The sequence below is a fragment of the Lipotes vexillifer genome, unplaced genomic scaffold, assembly GCF_000442215.2.
Source record: "Lipotes vexillifer unplaced genomic scaffold, Lipotes_vexillifer_v1.1 scaffold361, whole genome shotgun sequence".
Classification (NCBI taxonomy): Eukaryota; Metazoa; Chordata; class Mammalia; order Artiodactyla; family Lipotidae; genus Lipotes; species Lipotes vexillifer.
The window spans coordinates 173,378-196,728 of NW_006787562.1; the positions used below are offsets into that span (position 1 = coordinate 173,378).

Here is a 23,351-nt window from a genome sequence, read left to right on the forward strand (position 1 = left end):
TGTACATTCTATGGGTTTTGACAAACATATAATGACATGTATCCACTATTACAGTATCAAAAGGACAGTTTCACTGCCCTAAGAATCCCCTGCACTCCACCCATTTATTCTCCACCTCCCCAACTCTTGGCAATTACTGATATTTTTACTGTCTCCAACTGCAGACCCAGCTGCCCAGAGGCCCTCGGTAGTTTCTAGCTTCTTTCACTCCCTGGAACAATCACGCAGGGCAGGATTCAACAAAGCCAGACCCCACCATCGCCAGCATTGGTGGGAAGGGCTTCTTCCCCTGATTAGGTCTGGTTCTCATGGGGCTTGTGGGTAAAAACTCAGGATCTGTTTGCCTGTCTCCACAGACTCGGCAGGTGGCTGGGGGTGGAGAGATGGGACTGAGTTTCATCAGCAGAGTCAGAGAATTCAGCACATGGGGCAGGTGATGGAATGTGGCAGCAAAGAGCTGTTGGCTCATGGGCTCGCTCATGCTGTGATGGGGTAGCTAATGCTTATTGTACCTGCCTGTGGCAAACATACCTGTAGCCTGTCCTTCAGAAAAGTGGCCCCCCCGCAACCAATTATGTAGTGCAGCTTTTCTGAATCTTTAGTATGCATGTGGATTTCCTGGGCATCTTGTTAAAATGCAGATTCTAATTCAGTAGGTCTGAGGTGAGGCCTGATAGTCTGCATTTCTAGCAAGTTCCCAGGTGATGCTGAGAGTGGCAAGGATGTAGGAAACAGAAAATGAATTTATATTGGGCTCATTGCCTGTTTTGTCATTGGGCTTGCTGTCTAATTTCCTTAAAACTCTGATTATGTCTTATGCTTCAGAGAAACACTTGTACCTGGCTGAGTTCGATCCTAAGTTCCACCATTAAATAGGGACATTAACAACCTCAGTGTGCTCAGATGAAGGCACCTGGGATGGATAATGAGGCCAATTATTCAATAACCAATTTAGTCTTTCAGTAAATATCTGTCAAGCTCCTAGAATGTGCTAGATGGTGTCCTCTTGGGACTTTGGGCTAGCAGCCAAAGGCACCAAAACTAAGCAAACAAAGTAATTTCAAGTTGTGATAAATTCATGGACGGACACTAACAAAGGCCTAAGCTGGAGACTAATGAAGGGGAAGGGAGTATTTTAGAATAAGTGATTGTACAGGTTTCCTGTTGCTGATTTAACAAATCAACGCAAACAGTGGCTGAAAACAACACAAATATACTCTCTTACAGTTATGGATGTGAAGTTCTAAATCAGTTGCACAGAGCTAAGGTCAAGGTGTCTGGGGGCTGCTTTCCTTCTGGAGGTGCTAGGGGAGAATGTTTCCTTGCCTTACCAGCTTCTAGAGGTTACCCACATTACTTGGCTCAGGACCCTTTCCTGGAACCAGGCCAACCTCTGTGTGGGCCCACCAAAATAATCCAGGATAATCTCCCCATCTCAAGATCCTTAATCAGGGAATTCCCTGGTGGTCCAATGGTTAGGACCCTGCACTTTCACTGCCGAGGGCCCAGGTTCAATCCCTGGTCGGGGAACTAAGACCCTGTAAGCCACGCAGTGTGGCCAGAAGAAAAAAAAAAAAAAAAAGATCCTTAATCACACCTGCAAAGTCCCTTTTGCCGTGTCAGGTAACGTGTTGACGGGTTCCAGGGACTGGGATGTGGACATCTTGTGTGGGGTGGGGGGAGTAGGCATTGTTCTGCCTACCATAGGGTCAAGAAAGCCTCCCTGGGGAAATAACATTCAAGCTAAAGACCGAGCACAAGTCAGAAATGAGAAGAGTAGAAGGAACAGCTTTCTGGATGGAGCAAACAGTGAGGGCAAAGACCCTGAGGAGAGAGCTTTTTAAGCCCAAGCACTGGAGAGAGCCCCGGGGTGTGGGAGAACAGGGAGTAGACAGGATGAGGGCGTAGCAGACGGCAGGGGTTGGGCCCGTGGGCCCCGCAGGCTATTATGAGGACTTCGGATTTTATTCCAAGTGTGGTCAAGAGCCACTGGAAAGTCGAAGCCTGCTGCTAGCGTGATCTGATTCGTGTCCGAAGGGGCGATGGTTTCTCAGCTGCAGCCCACACTTGCCTTGTAGAAATGTGCCACACAGCCCAGTGTGCCCAGCTCTTCTGACTTCTCAGGCAAAGCTGGAAATCTGGATACTTTAAATGTCAAACTCCCTATTTTATATTCCTGACAATATATTTGAAAATTAAAAAAACACACATACAAGTAAGGTTTGGCTGAGACCTGCCAGGCCACCATCTCTGAAGCAGTTCTGCTACCCACTCACTGCATGACCTGGAGTGAAATATGGAAACTTCGGGGCCTCAGCTTCCCAGTCTGTACAGTGGAGAGAATACTGGTGGCTACTACAGAGGGTTGAATGGATTCAAAGTCTACTAATGAGAGAATCCATATAAAATACTTAGTACCGTGCCTGGAAGCATTCAGTATATACGTACCCATGTACGTATGTTTTTTAATTTGAGGGGATTAGATGAAGGTTTGAAATAGATGACCTTTAAAATTGCTTCTGGCTCTGAGATTCTAGGATGATAAAAGAGTCCTGAGTTGCCTTCCTTCACCTGGATTTAATTTCCTTACCCAGTATGCTTCACACAGAATGCATGGTTGATAAGATGACAGCAGGCTCCAAGACAACTATGCTTGACAGCAAAAACCACTGTGGTCAGGAAAAAGGCCCCTGTTGCTGGTTATGCACAATACCAAGGAGTAAGAGCCCCAGCAATCAAGCCCCAGTATCTGCTCAATTTTCTCAAGAGTTTTGGAATTAACACTTCCTGAGCTTCTGAAACTCCAAATGTGGTTCCTTTTTTCTTTTTTTTTAATTGAAGTATAGTTGATGTACACTATTGTGTTAGTTTTAGGTGTACAGCACAGTGATTCAGTATTTTTCAAATTATATTCCATTAAAGTTTATTACAAGATAATGGGTATAATTCCCTGTGCTATATAGTATATCTCTGTTGCTTATCTATTTTATATATAGTAGTTTGTACCTGTTAATCCCATACCCTTAATTTGTCCCTTCCTCCTTCTCTCTCCCCTTTGGTAACCACAAGTTTGTTTTCTATATAAGTGAGTCTGTTTCGGTTTTGCATATACATTCATTTGTATTATTTTTTAGATTCCACATGGAAGTGATATCATACAGTATTTGTCTTTCTCTGTTTGACTTATTTCACTAAGCATAATATTTTCTAGGTCCATCCATGTGGCTGTAAATGGCAGTATTTCCTTTTCTATGGCTGAGTAACATTCTATTTTATGTATATATATATATATATATACCATATCATCTTAATCCAATTGTCTGTTGATGGGCACCTGGGATGCTGGGTGCCCTTCTTTCTACTCAGGGGAGTAAAATCTGGGGAGGGTATAGGTGAGTACAGGTCACTGTCTTTAGACAGGTGAACCTGAAGATTGAAGGCTTTTGCTCAGGAGGGCCTCCTCCCAGGACCACATCAAATATCTCCCCACCCTCAGGACCGTACCCAGAAAGGCACAGAGCAGAGTCAGGGCAAGCCTGATGCCAGGCAGAGCTCTAGGGAGGAGCGCTGGTCACCAGAGGATGTGGCAGGTTTGAATTTTATCAGTAAGATCAATGTTTGTAAATGGCAATGACAAATAATTGCACAGCTTCTTGGAATACTATCCAAGCACACTTCAGCATACATTTACACACTCACACAGAACTTTAATTTCTTTATCAAGTTTCACCAGCAGCTTGGAGTTGGGGAGATAAAGAGCCATGCCTGATCACCAACACATCTCTCTCTAATTGAACTTCCCCAACAGGAGGCTGCAGTCACAGTGGTAGGCTGGGAGGTCTACCTGAATCTCTGAATCACAACTTTTAGTGTCTCTAGGGTGGGTAAAATGCTCCAACTGTGCCACTCTAGGGGGACCATGTGAGGGAACTGCCCAGCACTGTACTGATGGAGGGCACGGATTCTGACACTACTCGGGTCCTGGGCTGCAGTTCTTTTGCCTCAGCCTGGTGTTCAAGGCTGTTTGTTAAGGCTCTTTGTTTGCAAGCCCAGACTGACTCAGGCTAACGGCTAACTCAGGCCCAAAGGGGGCCTAATGGAAGACTGTGGGGCTGACAGAATAAAAAAACAAAACAAAACAAAACAAAAAAGGGCTGAGACCTTGGACAGGGCGGGCAAAGGCAGCTCTGAGATCCAGGGCAGAAATGAACATGAACTCACTCCCTGGGGACACCATCTGGTGCGTTGGTGCAATGGTTTTCAGTCTCTGTGTCATTCTGCTCATGGATGGAAATCCCTGAGAGATTCTTACGGTGTAGGTCAGCTCTCTCCTGCCCAGTGTGTGCCGGGACTGACAGGCCCACCAGTCTGCATGTTATGGGGAAGCAGGTTTTCCCAAAGAAATATTGATGTACTGCTACCAGAAAAAAAAGGACGAAGGCAGGCAGAGACAGCAGCTGTCTGCACAAAGGCCCTGCATTCAGAGGTTCCAGCCACCCTACTGGCCTACTTCCCAAGACTCCCAGCACATGCTGTCCCCTCTTCTTTACCATATTCCCCATTTCTTCTGGTTTGTGTCCTGCTCACTCTGGGATGCCCTTCCTGCCTACCTCTGTATGTTCCCCAAGCCCATATCATGGAAAGGGAACCTCTTCCTGGTCTCTGCCTATTGTGCATCAGGGTTTGGGTTCAACTGGCTGTGGGTTAAGAAATAGGCTTTACTGGGGAAGTGGAAAACTTACATAGCTAGTGCTTCCATAGCCCACAGAGAGAAGCCACTGAGGGGCCCACAGCTAGGGTGTGATTTCCAGCAGGAAAAATTGCCCCCTGCTCTTCTCCCATTGATAGGGCAGAAGTGAGAAAACAGCCTTGGTAGAGGAACACACAGGCTACTTTGTGCCGTTAGTCCAAACATGGGGTGCCAACCACTTACAGCAATAGTCTGGGATACTAGCTACCCTGCACTTGAACTTGGGGTGCATAGAAAGTTAGAGTTCTCCTTACCAGATGAAGGAAACCATCAGTTCTGTGGGGAGCTGAGTTTGGGTACAGCCCCTTTGGTTGTGCGAATGGGGAGTGATCCTGGTCCTAATTAGCTTGTTTCTGGGCAACACATGTACCCAACTCCAAAGCCACTCCTTTTATAGTTCTTTCACAGGTCCACACTCTTAACTTGAAACCCCACAAACTAGACAGCTCTCATTTCTCTAAACCCTTTGAGGAAGTTGCCTTGAAGATTTGTCCTCTTTTTCCTGTTTCCATCTTTACTCATCCCTGCCCAGGCTCATTCCCTTGATTTTAAATGTCCATATCCCTGTCTCCTCTACCAAACTGTCATCTCTTCAAGGGCCTCTCCCATATGTCTCTTATCTTTGCATTCCTGTCACTAATTGGAAGCTTGACCCAAAGAATCCCTCCATACAAATATAGGGTTGACAAACAAATGGTTTCAACTGCAAGATAGAAAACTACTCAGATATGAGATGAAGATGGATCATTCAGAGCAGCTGCCTAGAAACACAAGGCAGTGGCATGAACGACAACACCACCAGGAATGGACTAATGGGGAGAAATCCCGTATGGCATTGTGGGGGCGGGTGGTAGAGCTGGTGTTGGTAAAAACGTTGATTCCTTCGACAAATATTTTTTGAGCATCTACCACACCTCAGGCACCAGGAAAATCTGTGGAATACACCAGTGAATAAGGCATTTAGGGTCCCCACCATGATACAGGTAAACGGATATTCTTCAACTTCCTCTAAACCCTGGGAGTGCATTTTCTTTGCTTCGCTAAATTCTTAATACTCCAAGATAAACTGGGCTCTACTTAGATCCAGATTTACTGGTGCATGGCATTGAATCAGAGGGAAAACTGGACCAAAAAGTTCCTTGTATTTGTTAAGAATTTTAAAAAGAAAGAAAAGAAAAGAAAAAAGAACTCCCTCCCCCTCTCTCCCTCTCTCTCTCTCTCCTTTTATCCCCATATGTTCAAATGGTCACAGGCAAGCTGAGTCAAGATTTGGCCTGCTCAGCCTTATTATTATGCCAGAGACACAGCAGGGGGTGGCATTGTTTTGACAAACTTAAATGGCTTCAAAACCCAAATGGCTTAAATGTAAAATGCTGTCTCTGTGAGCTGTCACTCAGAAATCGCTCCAAGCATTGATCTGGGGAGAGTGAGGATGAATCAATGGTTGGGTAGGGAGAGGTCTGCCTTTCAAGTCCATGCTTCTCTTTCTTGCTATCTCTGGCCTTGGAGAGGGATGGGGGAGAGAAGGCATTGGGTTATTTTGAAAACCTTGCCTCAATCACAAGGAATAAACCTTAGAGATTTAAAAGTACAGGACCCTCATTCTACAGATACTATGAGTGAGGAGCCTTATTACTGAATTTCCTGGTCAGTTCCCCACTCACCTCACCTTTTACGCTCACTGGGATTAAGGAGCCCAGAAGGAGGGGAAGCTTCTTTTCCTCCTGGGTCACTGACATATATAGAGGGAAAAACTGAGGGTTATACAAATGTCTGAAACAACTCAATTGGTTGGTTTAGGAATATGGTTCCTGTGTGACAGACAAATGCACATCTAAGTCACAGCTGTTTGAATGAAGACCAAGAACTGCAGTTGATTGAATGATTTATACTGTTTAAAAGCCTAGACTTAGGGACTTCCCTGGCAGTCCAGTGGTTAAGACTTTGCCGGGGGGTGTGGGTTCGATCCCGGGTTGGGGAGATAAGGTTCCACATGGCTCGGGGCCAAAACACCAAAACATAAAACAGAAGCAATGTTGTAACAAATTCAATAACGACTTTAAAAATGGACCACATCAAAAAATCTTAAAAAAAAAAAAAAGCCTAGACTTAGTCTTCATGTCTCAGGCTCAGGACCGGCTCCTCTAGAATAGCTTTCTGTGCCCCACTCAGCCAGAATTTGGCACTTCGTATATACACCCACCCCACTTATACTTCTGAAAAAGCACTTGCTGAAGCAACTGAGGTTGTTTGGAAGCACTGTCCATTGTTTGTTAGTCTATCTCCTTGTGGACAAAGAGATCATCTTATTCTTTTCTATATCCTTAGCACTTAGTAAGTATTCAGTAAATGCCTCAAGAATGAAAGAACACCTGATTACATGCACCCCATATTACGGTAGTTATGAGAGAAAGAGATGGAAGGGGGTTGCCTAGTTCTGAGAGTTAGAAGGGAACAGGAAGATTGAAAACGGGAAAAAGAAAAAGGAGAAGATAATAAAAGAGAGGGACAGGGGCTTCCCTGGTGGCGCAGTGGCTGAGAGTCCGCCTGCCGATGCAGGGGATGCGGGTTCGTGCCCCGGTCCGAAAAGATCCCACATGCCGCGGAGCGGCTGGGCCCGTGGGCCATGGCCGCTGAGCCTGAGCGTCCGGAGCCTGTGCTCCGCAACGGGAGAGGCCGCAACAGTGAGAGGGCCGCGTACCGGGGAAAAAAAAAAAAAAAAAAAAAGAGAGAGACAGAAGGTAAGGTTCCAGGAGGGAGACACAAACTTAGAAGGCAGGAGCTCAGTGGCTTTGAGTCAGATTCCAGGAAAACATCGATCAGATCCTGCCGTTTCCTGGGGTTTATGGCTGAGAGTGGATTCCTGTTAACACTTCTCTCTGAAGTGCTAATTAGAAGATTAGCCATTGTTCAGAGCTCCTTTGCCACTCTTTATCTTCCCCAGTTGCACTCTGAAGGGGACAGCTTCAGGGGAACTAATTTTCTGTACTGCAGCCTAAAAGCCAGAATACTATGGGAGCTGGATGAAACCAGATTTGAGCTGGCTCACGGGGGTCTTCTTTGTCTCTCTGGTTGAAAGCAATGTTTTTTGCATCTACTCTGATCATCCACAGAACTGGATTTCATAATCCCTACCCAACCACATCTGTCACAAACACAAAAAAACAAAAAAGAACTGCAGAGAAAGGCAGAGGATGAGAAAGGGAGTTTTGGGGTCCCTATCTCCCATTTATTGAACTCTGACTGTGTGCCAGGCACCAGCCTCAGCAAGTTACATGAACTGTCTCACTTAATCCTCACCTTTGGGGTAGGGAATTTTATTATTCCCATTTACAGATGAGGGAATTGAAGCTGAGAATAAATAACTTGCCCAAGATCAGATATCTGGTCCCCATTACAGCCCAGATTTGAGACTAGGATGGTCTGACTCCAGAACCCACTCCCTTCACCATGATGTTGCTGAACTCCACCCACCAGGAGGCACACAATCACTGGTGGGTATGGCATAATGGTGGTGGTGGTGGTGGTGATGGTGATGACACATGGAAGCTAAGCTGTTATTACTGAGGGTTTATTTTGTGCCCATCATTGTTATTAAGTGATTGTACATACATGGTCCTATTGAAACCTCCTGACAACCCAGTGAGGTAGGTTTTATGATTTATTTGTAGATGAGAAACTTGAAGCCCATAGAGATTTAGACTCACCCACGGTTGCCCAGTGAACTGCGCAGCGGCAGAGCTCAGAATTGAGACCAGGGCTTCCCTGGTGGTGCAGTGGTTGGGAGTCCGCCTGCCGATAAAGGGGGCGCAGGTTCGTGCCCCGGTCCGGGAGGATCCCGTGTGTCACGGGGTGGCTGGGCCCGTGGGCTGTGGCCGCTGGGCCTGCGCGCCCGGGGCCTGTGCTCCGCGGTGGGGGAGGCCGCAGCGGTGAGAGGCCTGCGTACCGCAAAAAAAAAAAAAAAAATCATTGAGACCAAGTCTACCTGGCTCTAACAATGATGCTAAGGCTTGGAAGATTTAAACCAGAGGATTTCTTCACTGACTGGACTTCACTCTGACTCACAGAATCTTCCTGGAGAAAGGGATCTTTTAATTCGCCCCTCTGCCTTTGGGTAGATAAACCACTATTTTCTGCTTCTGATAGTTGCAATGGGGTCAGAGACTTTTAAGGGGCTCGTTCAAGGTCACAGCTTGTTTGACATCATCTCAAGTTCCCCCCGCCCCCCGCTCCACCCCACCAAGACCGTTAGGTGATTAAGGATTGTCTGCACCATCTCCCTACGTTCTCTTGGCCTCTCCATTTCATTCCCCCACCTGGTTGGCAAAACCCAAAATGAGCATGTAGCATATGCAAGAAATAAACTGTTGGCTCTCTGCTATCAGAGAGCCTGTAATCTTGCAGGTACCCGGAATGATGGAGGAGCCACCAACTCAACTTGAAGCTTCAGGGTTCACCTTACTGACGGAAGAGGGCATGGAGAACGGCACACAAGCTCTTAAATACACTGCTCACATTTCATGGACCCAAGGTCCATTTGATGTTCCTGGGGTCCTGGGCACCTTATTACTCCTCTTGCCTTTGCTGCCTTTTTTGAATCCTTTTCTCTCACTAGAATTTATCTCGCTATGTCCCTCCTGACCCTGCCAGGTGGCTAAAGTCAATTTGATCAAACTCATTTGCACTAAAGCATTAATGGCTTATTATAGCAATCCTTCCGGGTAAGTGCTGCATTTTAAAACACCTAATTTAAATCTTGGACCAATGCTGTACACTGCAGCATAGTGGCAGGCATCTGAGAGATGTTTTGGTAAGGTTTTCTTTCTGGTTAGGCAAATCACTTGACCTGCACATGAAGGCAAGCCTCCCCAGCATTTACCACTTCAGACGGATCTTTCCTGGCAGAGCTTCAGTTGCCAAAATGGGGATGGGGATTTTTTTGCCTGCAAGGAGGCAGTTGGGCCTGTCGCAGCATGAAGATCAGCCTAATTTCAGAAATCTAATCCGGGGAGGCAGAGGCTGTCAGCCAGCAAAATTAATGAGAAAATTGGAGTAAACACGATGTGTGTCTCGTCGACCTGGGTTAGGAGAAGGTGACTTGGTGCCAGTCTGCAGAGTCGGGCTCTCCGGGGTGTGGATATGTGGTCTACGTGCCTCTTTGGAAGTGCTATGTTCTCCGAGCTAATGAATTCAAAGGCACGGATAAGGGCTTACAAAAGAATGCCTATACCTGGATAGCTTCTGGAGAACCTTTCATTTACTTGAATCACATCTTAGATCTGCCCTCTGTGATCAAATTAATGAGGAGTATCACACACACAAAGCCTCTCAGTGTCAGATAAAAAAGACATCATGCTCAATAGGAATGGCAAGAGGGAAAAAGCAATAAGAGATTGAAGAGCTTCTGTGATTCTCTGCCTGAGTATAAGCTTCACAAAGTGGGGTTTCTTCTTTTCTCTTCACTGGGAGATGCGAACATCAGGAATGAGAAAAAGTTGCCATTTGATTGAGTCCCTTGTAATGGGGTGATTCTTTTATAAAGGATGTACACAGGAGGAGCTGCCATTACCTGACAACCTGTTTGCTTTAATCGATCAAATATTTTTATTCCTGGCTCATTCCTTTGAGGGGAAATTTGCTTGGCAGAAAATAGGTACAAGAAGGGTAATGGGGACCTAGTCCATGGGTCTGTGCTCATGGGAGGAGAGAGTCAGGGGCAAGGGGAGCTTAGGGTGAGAGTGGTTCAGATTGTCTTACTGACTCTAGGGTTTTTGGTGACCTGGAAGGTCATGTGTTATACTTTTAATATTTATTTTAGAGGAACTATAGCATAGTGCAAGGTTGCAAAAGCAATGCCCACAGGGAGAAAACAGGTAACATAAACAAATAAATTGATTCATGTAGGAAACTCAACAGGCCAAGCCCAAGACAAACAGTACTGACCCACAATGTCTGGGATATAACAGGTACTGTGTTGAGCGGCAAAGCACTTGGACTGTCAGGGATCAACCTCTGGAGACTAGCTGAAAGTACACTCTATTGAATCAGAAAAACCTGTATTAGAATTCCAGTTTTCCCTCTTATTGGTTTTATGACCTTGGGAAAATTATTTAACCTCATAAATTGAAAATAGGAAGTTAAAAATCAGCATGAGGGCCTTCCCTGGTGGCACAGGGGTTAAGAATCCACCTGCCAATGCAGGGGACGCTGGTTCAATCCCTGGTCCAGGAAAACCCCACATGCCACGGCGCAACTAAGCCCATGCACCACAACTACTGAAGCCCGTGCTCTGCAACAAGAGAAGCCACCGCAATGAGAAGCCTGCGCACCGCAACGAAGAGTAGCCTCTGCAACTAGAGAAAGCCCGCATGCAGCAACGAAGACCCAACGTAGCCAAAAAAAAAAAAAAAAAACACAAGCTAAAAACAAAGACCAACTGGGAAAATACCATGATTAATATCACGTTTAATTACTCCCAAATATATAAAGAAAACCTACAAGGAGGTAAGAAAGTCAATAGAAAAGATCAGAAGAGATTAGTCACAGGAAAGGAAATGTGCCCTTAGGAATAAGAAAAGATGCAAAATCTCATTCATAAGAGAAATACACACTAGAACTACAGTCTTATTCCATTTTAATCCATTAGACTGACAAAATCCTAACAGCTTAATAACCCACAATACTGGTAGAGCAGAGCCAAGGAAAGTCCTCTTTTATGATGTGGACTCATATTGTAACTTACGTGCATGTCTGTCCACTAGGTAACTCCAATTTTAAAAAAAAAAAAAAAAAAGCACAAGAAGGATGAGCTCTATACTGGTCAGTTTAGGCTAAGATACACTGTTGTAACAAACGTTCACTGTTATGGGTTGAATTGTGTCTCCCTAAAAATCATATGTTAAAGTCCTACTCCCTAGTACTCAGAATGTAACCTTATAAGAAAGTAGGGTCATTACATATATAATTAGTTAAGATGAGGTCATTAAGGTGAGCCCTAATCAAATATGACTGGTGTCCTTATTAAAAGGAAGAAATTTGGACACAGATATGTACACTTGCAGGATGCCAGGCGAAGATGAAGGCAGTAATCAGGGAGATGCTTCTATAAGCCAAGGAATGCCCAAGATCAGTAGTAAACCACCAGAATCTAGCAGAGAGGCATGAAACAGATTCTCCTTCACAGCCCTCAGAAGGGACCAGGCCACGTCAACAACTTGAATTTGAACCTCTAACCTCCAGAACTATGAGACAGTAAATCCTGGTGTTAAGCCACCCAGTTTGTGGTACTTTGTTACAGCAGCACTAGCAAACTAATATATCCACTGAGTTCCAATGGCTTGAAACAACGGTTTATTTCTTGCATATGCTACATGTCCATTTTGGGTTGGCAGGGGGCTCTGCTATCAGAGAGCCTGTAATCTTGCAGGTACCCAGAATGATGGAGGAGCCACCATCTCAACTTGAAGCTTCAGGGTTCACCTTAGTGATGGAAGAGGGCATGGAGAACAGCACACAAGCTCTTAAATACACTGCTCACATTTCATGGACCAAACCAAGTAATATGACCATGCCTAATATCAAGGGGGAAAGGAAGTATAATTGTCCCATGTATTTAGAAGGAGAAGAGAACCAGGTGGTGGGCGTGAGTAATGTCTATCACAATTATTTAAGAATATCTGCATAGAAAAAAACAATTGGGTAGAAATTTACCAAAAAGCACTGATTGATGTTAGCATGCTTGAATTATAATATTTTTCTAAATTTAAAAATTTTTTTCACAAAGGATATATGTATATTACCTTAAGAATCAGGAGAAAGAAACCTTTTACTTTTTAAAATAAAGTAAAGGTCATACCACTTACCAATGGTTAATAAACGAATGGACAAGTTAATAAGTGGATGGATCAAAAAAAAACCCCAACTCTAAATTTCTCACTTTTACACCTGAAACTAACACAACATTGTAAATCAACTATACTCCAATAAAATTTTTTTAAAAAAGAATATTCAACTTTAAGAAAAAAGAAAGTAAATTTCTCACTTTTACACCTGAAACTAACACAACATTGTAAATCAACTATACTCCAATAAAATTTTTTTAAAAAAGAATATTCAACTTTAAGAAAAAAGAAAGTAAATTTCTCACTTTTCTTTTCTATAAAAGGAATGGGATGAGGTCACCATTATATGTAGTGAAATTTCCTTACTGAAAAGGCTTTATATATAAGATGGACATGAACACCACCAAGTTGAGTTTATTGTTGCCTAGAAATCTGCTGATAGAGTAGATAACTTTGAACAGTGACATTCCCATTTACCATGTTTACATTCATGAGACACATTTCCATAAGGGAGACTGATGCAGATGATCATGGGGAGGGAATATTTATTCAAGGGAATATAGTCTGTGGGCCTGGAGGAAAAGAAGGTAGATGAAGGATGAGAGATGGTGTCTCAGGGCAGATGATACTGTGCTTGCATGTGATTTATTAAGGGAGCGCTCCAAGGAGAAACTGGTGAGGGAGTGTGGGCAGTAAAACATGATGAGGAAGAGGCCAGGCAAAGGTGTGATTTCAGGCTCAATCTGAGCCTGACCCCAGGGGGATCTCTGGAATATAATTGACACCTTAGAGTTGGCCCTGACTTGTGGCAAGAGAGCTGGATTTTTAGACTCCTGCTCTAGTTGGTCACTGGCTCTCAGGCACTTTTGGCTCTCTGAAAGTGAGGGCAGAGCAAATCCGACCGCCTGAGGCAGGCCTCTGCAGAAAGTAGCAGGTGTGATTCATCAGAAACAGAGCACACAGAAGCTGGCCGAGGGATCACAGAAATGGTGAAGGGGATCTGAGGACTCTGCGTGGAACACTGACAGTGCCCACTACGGATAGAGACTCCCTGCAGACAGAGGTCCTGGCACTTCAGATACCTTGGGCTTCACAGACTGTGTATGGATGGGGCTTAAGTAATAGCCCGTGGGAAAGAACTTTAGTCAAGACAGACAACATGGCTCTTAACCTGCTCCTTGCTGGCAGTTGGAGGAGGGACTCATGTGGCTTTTGGCCACAGATACCTCCATCAGCTATCATTGGGAAGGACTGATAGATGGTTTCAAATCTGCATGAGTGGCTGGGGGGAAGTGTGCATTGTACTGACCGTGTAGGAATTTTTGACATACATGAGGAATGAAAAATGACAGTGTTGCTGGGTGGGGTCAGTGCCCTTATGAAGACGTGACCGGAGGGGGAAAACCCCTTGCCCTCTCTTACTATCATCTCCACTGGAATCCAGCCTGCTTGCTTCTTCCTCTCCCTCCCTCTCTCCCGAGAGAGAGGAGATGTTTCCTGAGGCCTGCATGAGAGGAAGCACAGGGAAAAGACTTGAAGAGAGTCGACCCGGGTTCAAAACCTGACTCTGTCACTTACCCTCAATCTCAAGTTCCTTAAGTATAAAATAGGGAGTGATAACACCTATACCGATTAGGACTATACTGAAGTTAGAGGGGACTGCAACCTTCCTGAGTCTTAATTTCTTCATCTATACAATATAATGTAATAAAATGAATGATAAACGATGATGATGATGATGATACTGGTGATCACTCTTACCTCTCAGAACTGATGTTGCGGGAGGGAGGAGGGGTGTGTTAAAGTACTAAATATAGCAGTGTGCTGTAAATAGGTTATTGTCCCTGGCCCATCCCAGGTGCCCCCCCACCCCTAAGTCTCCTTAAAGGGAAGAAGAATGGGTCTTTCCACTCTTGCCACTACTGATCAGGATATTTTTCATATAGACTTGGAGCCCATTTGAAGTGCTGCATCTTGTATTTTCTAATAGAAATCCTACTCTTTTCCTTCCAGCCATTGTGAGCTTTGTGACCATGGCTGTCTCTGGGTAAGGAGACACAGAGCCCTCCAGAGGGTGAGAAAGCCCATCAGGCCAGGCCTGCTGGGCCCAGGTGGAATAACTATGAACGAGGTAATGTCGAGGGCTTTCTCTTTCTCCTGGTAAATGCCCTGGACGAACCTGGACCTGTTTAATTTCTAGGCCAGAAGCACAAATTGAATTCTGTACCATATGCATTTGTTACCTCTCCCTTTTCTGCAAGAATCTAGATGGGGATTAACGGGCTCACTCTAAGAGGGAGAGACGTAAGGAGTGCCATCGAGTCCTCTGTGTTTACAGCGCTTGTAAGGATGGAGCTCTAACAAGTCTAATTTAATCTTGGCTCAAGTGAAGGTATGGTGAATTCCAGGCCAGGAAGAATAAACTGGCATGCCATAGAACATTAGAGATAATTTAATTCAACTCCTTCTCTCAGAAGATAAAGGAACCTGAGGCTCAGGGGGTGGAGAGGGGGCACTGGTGTGTCCACGGCCACAAACCAAATTACTGCTGGCTGGGACAGGGGCCAGCGCTCTGGGCACTGTCATTCATTTCTGTGCCATTGTCATGATTTTTGTCATATATACACACCATCTGTACATTTATTAACATTGTTTCTTTAATAATTGAATTGACTCCATTTTTATTCCTAAATAAATTAATTATGAAAGGAAACTGGTGCAAAGGCAAAGCAAGGATCGTTTGCCACAAATAAAAGGCAACCATAAAAATAAATGCTATGAAACAAAGCAATACAAATTTTAGCAAGTTACCGCTCTATGTGAAGAGACCACTCATTCTTTCTTTTAAAAGGGAGAGTCGCAATGTTAAAGAGAATTTAAAAGGGAATACCTTTTAAATAGGAGAGGACTCTTTTTTTTTTTTTTTTTTTGGTTGCACCGCACCGTGGCTTGCAGGATCTTAGTTCCCTGACCAGGGATTAAACCCGGGGCCTTGGCAGTGGGACCGCAGGGTCCTAACCACTGGACCGCCAGGGAATTCACAGGAGATGATGTTTTTTAATGTGCTGTGGACCACTTAAAATCCTCTCTCATATGATGAGTGACAAAGTTTATCAGGAAAGAAAATGGGTGTGAAAGTTTCTAAGGAAGTCTAATACTTTACCTAGGTTAGAATTCCAATTGTCATTTGCCTTGAGCAAGTTACTTAATCTCTTTCTGCCTCAGTTTCCTCACTCATAAAACGGGAATAAAAGTACGTGTGTGCCATGGGATTGTTGCAAGTATTAAATTAGACAGTACATATAAAGCCTTAGAACAGTACTTGGCACAGAGCAAGCACAAGATAGCAGCAGGTATTACTGTAATTATCATTATTAAAACTTAAGTGGTATTTACTGTCTAGCAGGATTAGAAACTTTATTTGTAAAGGTTTACATAGTAAATACTTTGCCTCTACAGTCTGTGTGGTCTCTGTTGCAACCACTCATCTCTGGCACAGCAGAGAAAAAGCAGCCATGGGTAGTACATAAACAAATGGGCATGGCTGTGCTCCAATAGACCTCTATTTACAGAAATAGTCAGCAGGCTATACAGGTTCTGCTAGAGGCTCATAGGTATGGAAAACAAAAACAGGTCAACTTATTCCATGCATATGGAAATCAAAAGAAAGCTGGAGTAGCAATTCTCATATCAGACAAAATAGACTTTAAAATAAAGACTAGGGCTTCCCTGGTGGCTCAGTGGTTGAGAGTCCGCCTGCCGACGCAGGGGACACGGGTTCGTGGCCTGTTCTGGGAGGATCCCACATGCCGCGGAGCGGCTGGGCCCGTGAGCCGTGGCCGCTGAGCCTGCGCGTCCGGAGCCCGTGCTCTGCAACGGGAGAGGCCACAACAGTGAGGGGCCCGCGTACCGCAAAAATAAATAAATAAATAAATAAAATAAAATAAAGACTATTACAAGAGACAAAGAAGGACACTACATAATGATCAAGGGATCAATCCAAGAAGAAGATATAACGATTGTAAATATTTATGCACCCAACACAGGAGCACCTCAATACATAAGGCAAATGCTAAGAGCCATAAAAGGGGAAATCGACAGTAACATAATCATAGTAGGGGACTTTAACACCCCACTTTCACCAATGGACAGATCATCCAAAATGAAAATAAATAAGGAAACACAAGCTTTAAATGATACACTAAACAAGATGGACTTAAATTGATATTTATAGGACATTCCATCCAAAAACAACAGAATACACTTTCTTCTCAAGTGCTCATGAAACATTCTACAGGATAGATCGTATCTTGGGTCACAAATCTAGCCTTAGTAAATTTAAGAAAACTGAAATCACATCAAGTATCTTTTCCGACCACAATGCTATTAGACTAGATATCAATTACAGGAAAAATCTGTAATAAATACAAACGCATGGAGGCTAAACAATACACTAATAAATAACCAAGAGATCACTGAAGAAATCAAAGAGGAAATCAAAAAATACCTAGAAGCAAATGACAATGAAAACACGACAACCCAAAACTTATGGGATGCAGCAAAAGCAGTTCTAAGAGGGAAGTTTATAGCAATACAATCCTACCTCAAGAACCAAGAAACATCTTAAACAAACAACCTAATCTTACACCTAAAGCAATTAGAGAAAGAGGAACAAAAAACCCCCAAAGTTAGCAGAAGGAAGGAAATCATAAAGATCAGATCAGAAATAAATGAAAAGTAAATGAAGGAAAAAATAGCAAAGATCAATAAAACTAAAAGCTGGTTCTTTGAGAAGATAAACAAAATTGATAAACCATTAGCCAGACTCATCAAGAAAAAAAGGGAGAAGACTCAAATTAATAGAATTAGAAATGAAAAAGGAGAAGTAACAACTGCCACGGCAGAAATACAAAGGATCATGAGAGATTACTACAAGCAACTATATGCCAATAAAATGGGCAACCTGGAAGAAATGGACAAATTCTTAGAAAAGCACAACCTTCCGAGGCTGAACCAGGAAGACACAGAAAATGTAAACAGATCAATCACAAGCACTGAAATTGAGACTGCGATTAAAAATATTCCAACAAACAAAAGCCCAGGACCACATGGCTTCACAGGCAAATTCTATCAAACATTTAGAGAAGAGCTAACAGCTATCCTTCTCAAACTCTCCCAAAATATAGCAGAGGGAGGAACACTCCCAAACTCATTCTATGAGGCCACCATCACCTTGATACCAAAACCAGACAAAGATGTCACAAAGAAAACCACAGGCCAATATCACTGATGAGCATAGATGCAAAAATCCTCAACAAAATAGTAGCAAACAGAATCCAACAGCACATTAAAAGGATCATACACCATGATCAAGTGGGGTTTATCCCAGGAATGCAAGGATTCTTCAATATACACAAATCAATCAATGTGATAAACCATATTAACAAATTGAAGGAGAAAAACTATATGATCATCTCAATAGATGCAGAATAGCTTTTGACAAAATTCAACACCAATTTATGATAAAAAACCCTGCAGAAAGTAGGCATAAAGGGAACTTACCTCAACATAATAAAGGCCATATATGACAAACCCAGAGCCAACATCATTCTCTATGGTGAAAAACTGAAACCAGTTCCTCTAAGATCAGGAACAAGACACGGCGTTCACTCTCACCATTATTATTCAACATAGTTTTGGAAGTTTTAACCACAGCAATCAGAGAAGAAAAAGAAATAAAGGGAATCCAAATCAGAAAAGAAGAAGTAAAGCTGTCACTGTTTGCAGATGACATGATACTGTACATAGAGAATCCTAAAGATGCTACCAGAAAACTACTAGAGCTAATCAATGAATTTGGTAAAGTAGCAGGATACAAAATTAATGCACAGAAATCTCTTGCATTCCTATACACTAATGAAAAATCTGAAAGAGAAATCAAGGAAACACTCCCATTTACCACTGCAACAAAAAGAATAAAATATCTAGGAATAAACCTACCTAAGGAGACAAAAAGACCTGTATGCAGAAAACTATAAGACAATGATGAAAGAAATTAAAGATGATACAAACGGATGGAGTGATATACCATGTTCTTGGATTGGAAGAATCAACACTGTGAAAATGACTATACTACCCAAAGCAATCTACAGATGCAGTGCAATGCCTATCAAACTACCAATGGCATTTTTCACAGAACTAGAACAAAAAATTTCACAATTCGTATGCAAACACAAAAGACCCCGAATAGCCAAAGCAATCTTGAGAAAGAACAACAGAGCTGGAGGAATCAGGCTCCTCGACTTCAGACTACACTACAAAGCTACAGTAATCAAGAGAGTATGGTACTGGCACAAAAACAGAAATATAGATCAATGCAACAGGATAGAAAGCCCAGAGATAAACCCATACACATATGGTCACCTTATTTTTGATAAAGGAGGCAAGAATATACAATAGAGAAAAGACAGCCTCTTCAATAATTGGTGCTGGGAAAACTGGACAGCTACATGTAAAAGAATGAAATTAGAACACTCCCTAACACTATACCCAAAATAAGGTCAAAATGGATTAAAGACCTAAATGTAAGGCCAGACACTATAATACTCTTAGAGGAAAACATAGGCAGAATGCTGTATGACATAAATCACAGCAATATCCTTTTTGACCCACCTCCTAGAGAAATGGAAATAAAAACAAAAATAAACAAATGGGACCTAATGAAACTTAAAAGCTTTTGCACAGCAAAGGAAACCATAAACAAGACGAAAAGACAACCCTCAGAAGGGGAGAAAGTATTTGCAAATGAAGCAACTGACAAAGGATTAATCTCCAAAACATACAAGCAGCTCATGCAGCTCAATATTAAAAAAACAAACAACCCAATCCAAAAATGGGCAGAAGACCTAAATAGACATTTCTCCAAAGAAGATATACAGATTGCCAACAAACACATGAAAGGATGCTCAATATCATTAATCATTAGAGAAATGCAAATCAAAACTACAATGAGGTATCACCTCACACCAGTCAGAATGGCCATCATCAAAAAATCTACAAACAAAAAATGCTGGAGAGGGTGTGGAGAAAAGGGAACCCTCTTGCACTGTTGGTGGGAATGTACATTGGTACAGCCACTATGGAGAACAGTATGGAGGTTCCTTAAAAAACTACAAACAGAACTACCATACGACCTAGCAATCCCACTACTGGGCATATACCCTGAGAAAACCATAATTCAAAAAGAGTCATGTACCACAATGTTCACTGCAGCACTATTTACAATAGCCAGGACAATGGAAGCAACCTAAGTGTCCATTGATAGACGAATGGATAAAGAAGATGTGGCACATATATACAATGGAATATTACTCAGCTGTAAAAAGAAACAAAATTGAGTTATTTGTAGTGAGGTGGATGGACCTAGAGTGTGTCATACAGAGTGAAGTAAGTCAGAAAGAGAAAAACAAATACCGTATGCTAACACATATATATGGAATCTAAAAAAAAATGGTTCTGAAGAACATAGGGGCAGGACAGGAATAAAGATGCAGACATAGAGAATGGACTTGAGGACACAGGGTGGGAGAAGGGTAAGCTGGGACGAAGTGAGAGAGTGGCAAGGACACATATACACTACCAAATGTAAAATAGATAGCTAGTGGGAAGCAGCCGCATAGCACAGGGAGATCAGCTCTGTGCTTTGTGACCACCTAGAGGGGTGGGATAGGGAGGGTCGAAGGGAGACACAAGAGGGAAGAGATATGGGGATATATGTATATGTATAGCTGATTCACTTTGTTATAAAGCAGAAACTAACACAGCATTGTAAAGCAATTATACTCCAATAAAGATGTTAAAAACAAAAACCAAAAAACAGGCCAACTGCTTTTGGACAATTTTGAATAAAATATCTACCCACACGAGGTAGCATTCTATCTCATACCATAGCCCAAATCTCAATTTTTGAAGTCATCCTCACACACGTGAAATGTAGGTTTTTTCTTACCACCTGCCATCATCTTAACTGCTCCCCAAACAGCCAGGGGACTGGACAGCCACTGAACTTGAGCTTGGATCAAAGTTAAAAGCAGAGGTTCAAGAGTCAGAATGACTTTAGTTTGTCACTCACCCTGCAAGGGGTGTCATTTTTTTTTTACACAGGAGGAAACTGCAGCTCAGCGTGGTGGAGTTATTTGCCCAATGTCGCACAGCCAGCAGATTGACATCTATTCCACAAACATGAAATTTGGTTCTAATTCAGAAATCCCAGGGCCAGCTGCATGTCATCATGAGGCTTCCATTTCGTTTCGAATCTCCATGATAAGGGAGGGGAGAGCTTGTGAAGGATTGATACAGCATTGGAAATGATGCTGATGGCTTAGGGCATGATTGTAACCATGGGAGGAGGGAGTATATAGTCCTCAGAGACCATAAGATAGAGTGGAAAGTGCACGGGGCCAGACATGCCTCCTCTCTCACTGGGGAACCCTAGTTGTGTACGTGGGCAGTTCTTCCTACCTCTCTGTGCCTCACTTCCCCCAAATGTAATAATAAGCAGCAGCATTTATTAGTACACAGGGCACAGTGCTTTCCAATACCTTTATCTCATTTTCTCCTTTCAACAACCCTGAGATTTTTATCCCCATTGCACAGATGAGTAAGGTGAGGCTCAAAAAGTTTGTTTCAATTGCCCAGGGTCACAGAACTAGAAATAGTGCAGCTGGGATTTGAATGCTAGTCTGTCTGGTTGCAAGTTTTTCCAGTGCAAAATATTCCTCACTGGAGTCTACATCCTCTCTGTGGTGAGTCTGCAAATGAGGAGGATGTACATGGATGCTCTATAATTCTCGAATCAGAGCTAACTCAGGTTGCACTCTTAGCATGTGCTCGGCACTGTGCAAAACCAGTCCTGCCAAACGACCTTATGAACAGGGGGTGTGGTGGTGGTGGGGGGTGGCTAATAATATCCTCTTTCTGCAGATTTGGAAACTGAGGTTCATAGACTTTACGAAACTTGTCCAAGGTCACTCATCTACTAAGAGGCAAGGGTAGGCTTTGAATTCAGGTCAAACTCATTCCCAAGCCCATGATCTTAATAGAGTTTATCGTTCAACCCAGGACACTTTGGCCCTATTAATAATTACACCAGGATAGCAGGCAGAAACAGGGATGTGTGGTCATCCCAGCTCCTGGCCACTGGGTTCTCCGCATCCCTCAGGACCACCATGAATCATGATGACATGGAGAGGAAATCTACTACAGCTGGCAGCACCACTATTCTAACCATTATAGTGAACACTTATATCGATCTTAGGAAGCATTTTGGGAAAGAGGTCAAGTCCTGTGGAAATAAGGCTTTTGGGGTTTGGTGCTTGAGATTTTTGGAAGGGGTGCCTCTAGAGCTGCTACAAGAAGGAGTCAAAGACCAGCTGGCACCCTCCCCTGACAGACCCCCGTTTCCCTTCACTCTCTGACTGCAGGCACTGGGTGAAAAAGAGAGGTTAAAAGAGTGCTCCAAGGGGCTTCCCTGGTGGCGCAGTGGTTGAGAGTCCGCCTGCCGATGCAGGGGACACGGGTTCGTGCCCCGGTCTGGGAAGATCCCACATGCCGCGGAGCAGCTGGGCCCGTGAGCCATGGCCGCTGAGCTTGCGCGTCCGGAGCCTGTGCTCTGCAACGGGAGAGGCCACAACAGTGAGAGGCCCGTGTACCACAAAAAAAAAAAAAGAAAAAAGAGTGCTCCAAGGAAATGGAGATGATAAATGACTTTAGATTTGCTATGATAAGAAGACCAAGGAATTTCTTAGATTCAGAAAAGAGACCAGACCATCATCAGGCTAATGCTTGAAACCACACATACCTCTAACTCAAGGCTAGCTCACATGGGGTCAGTGCTTGGAGCTGTCTCCACTGGACACTTGGAGGCATGTTGAGGAGAATTTTCTGCATCAGAATTCCCAGAATTCTACCCTAAGGGCCTTACCTCTTTGGGTAAACATTTCATTCCTCTAGGAGCCCAGTTTCAAAAATAAACAACCTTAGAACCATTTGAGTTCATTATCAGTCGTAAACATGGTGGAACTTATTACATATCAGATTTCCTTTTGAATTTGACTGTTGGCTGGGACGTAAGAAAGCTAAGTTGTGATAGAGAATTGGGCATAGGGGAAGCTTTAGGACATGGGATTTTGCCAAAGGAGTTTACCTTAGTGTGGGGCCCTGGGCAGCCAGGAGGCAGCAAAAAAGGTTTTGACTAAGTGGTGCTCAGCAGAGCAAGAGTGTTGGGGAAGAAGATGGCACTAGAGGGGTAAAGTCTATCACTGCAGCCTTGACCACGCAAAGCTCCAGGGCAATGAATCCACAGAGAATGGCGAGGTCATGGGAGTCAAAGTGGTAAAAGGCAAAGAGGCCAGGGAACTACGACCCTGGGTGGCTGGGGAGACTGCTAATGTGGGGCGCCAGGCAAGTTAGTCACCCTGTGATGCCTCATCTACCAGGCACGAAGCTTGGCTGAAAATGAAATAATCTCTGCGGTCTTTCAGCTTTAATACTAAATGCGATTCTAGATGGCGTGATTAAGTGAATCTTGCTGTGCCTAAGTGGGTGGCTTAGAGCTAAGAGGCTCTTGACTGGAGTGCAGGCATAACCCAAACCATGAATCTCTCCCCTCCACGTTATCCCTTCTCCTCACCTTAATTCTCTTGACCAAGGGAGCTCTTTTTTTTTTTTTTTTTTTTCGGTACGCGGGCCTCTCCCTGTTG

The 23,351-nt window shown here is 43.6% G+C and overlaps 1 non-coding gene across 1 annotated transcript; it reads left to right on the plus strand.

Annotated features, from left to right (window-relative positions):
• Positions 1-1,457: 1,457 nt before the first annotated feature.
• On the plus strand, positions 1,458-1,530 carry TRNAE-UUC (transfer RNA glutamic acid (anticodon UUC)). The gene has a single exon. It is a non-coding gene; the product is annotated as a tRNA-Glu (tRNA).
• The last annotated feature ends 21,821 nt before the right edge of the window (positions 1,531-23,351 follow it).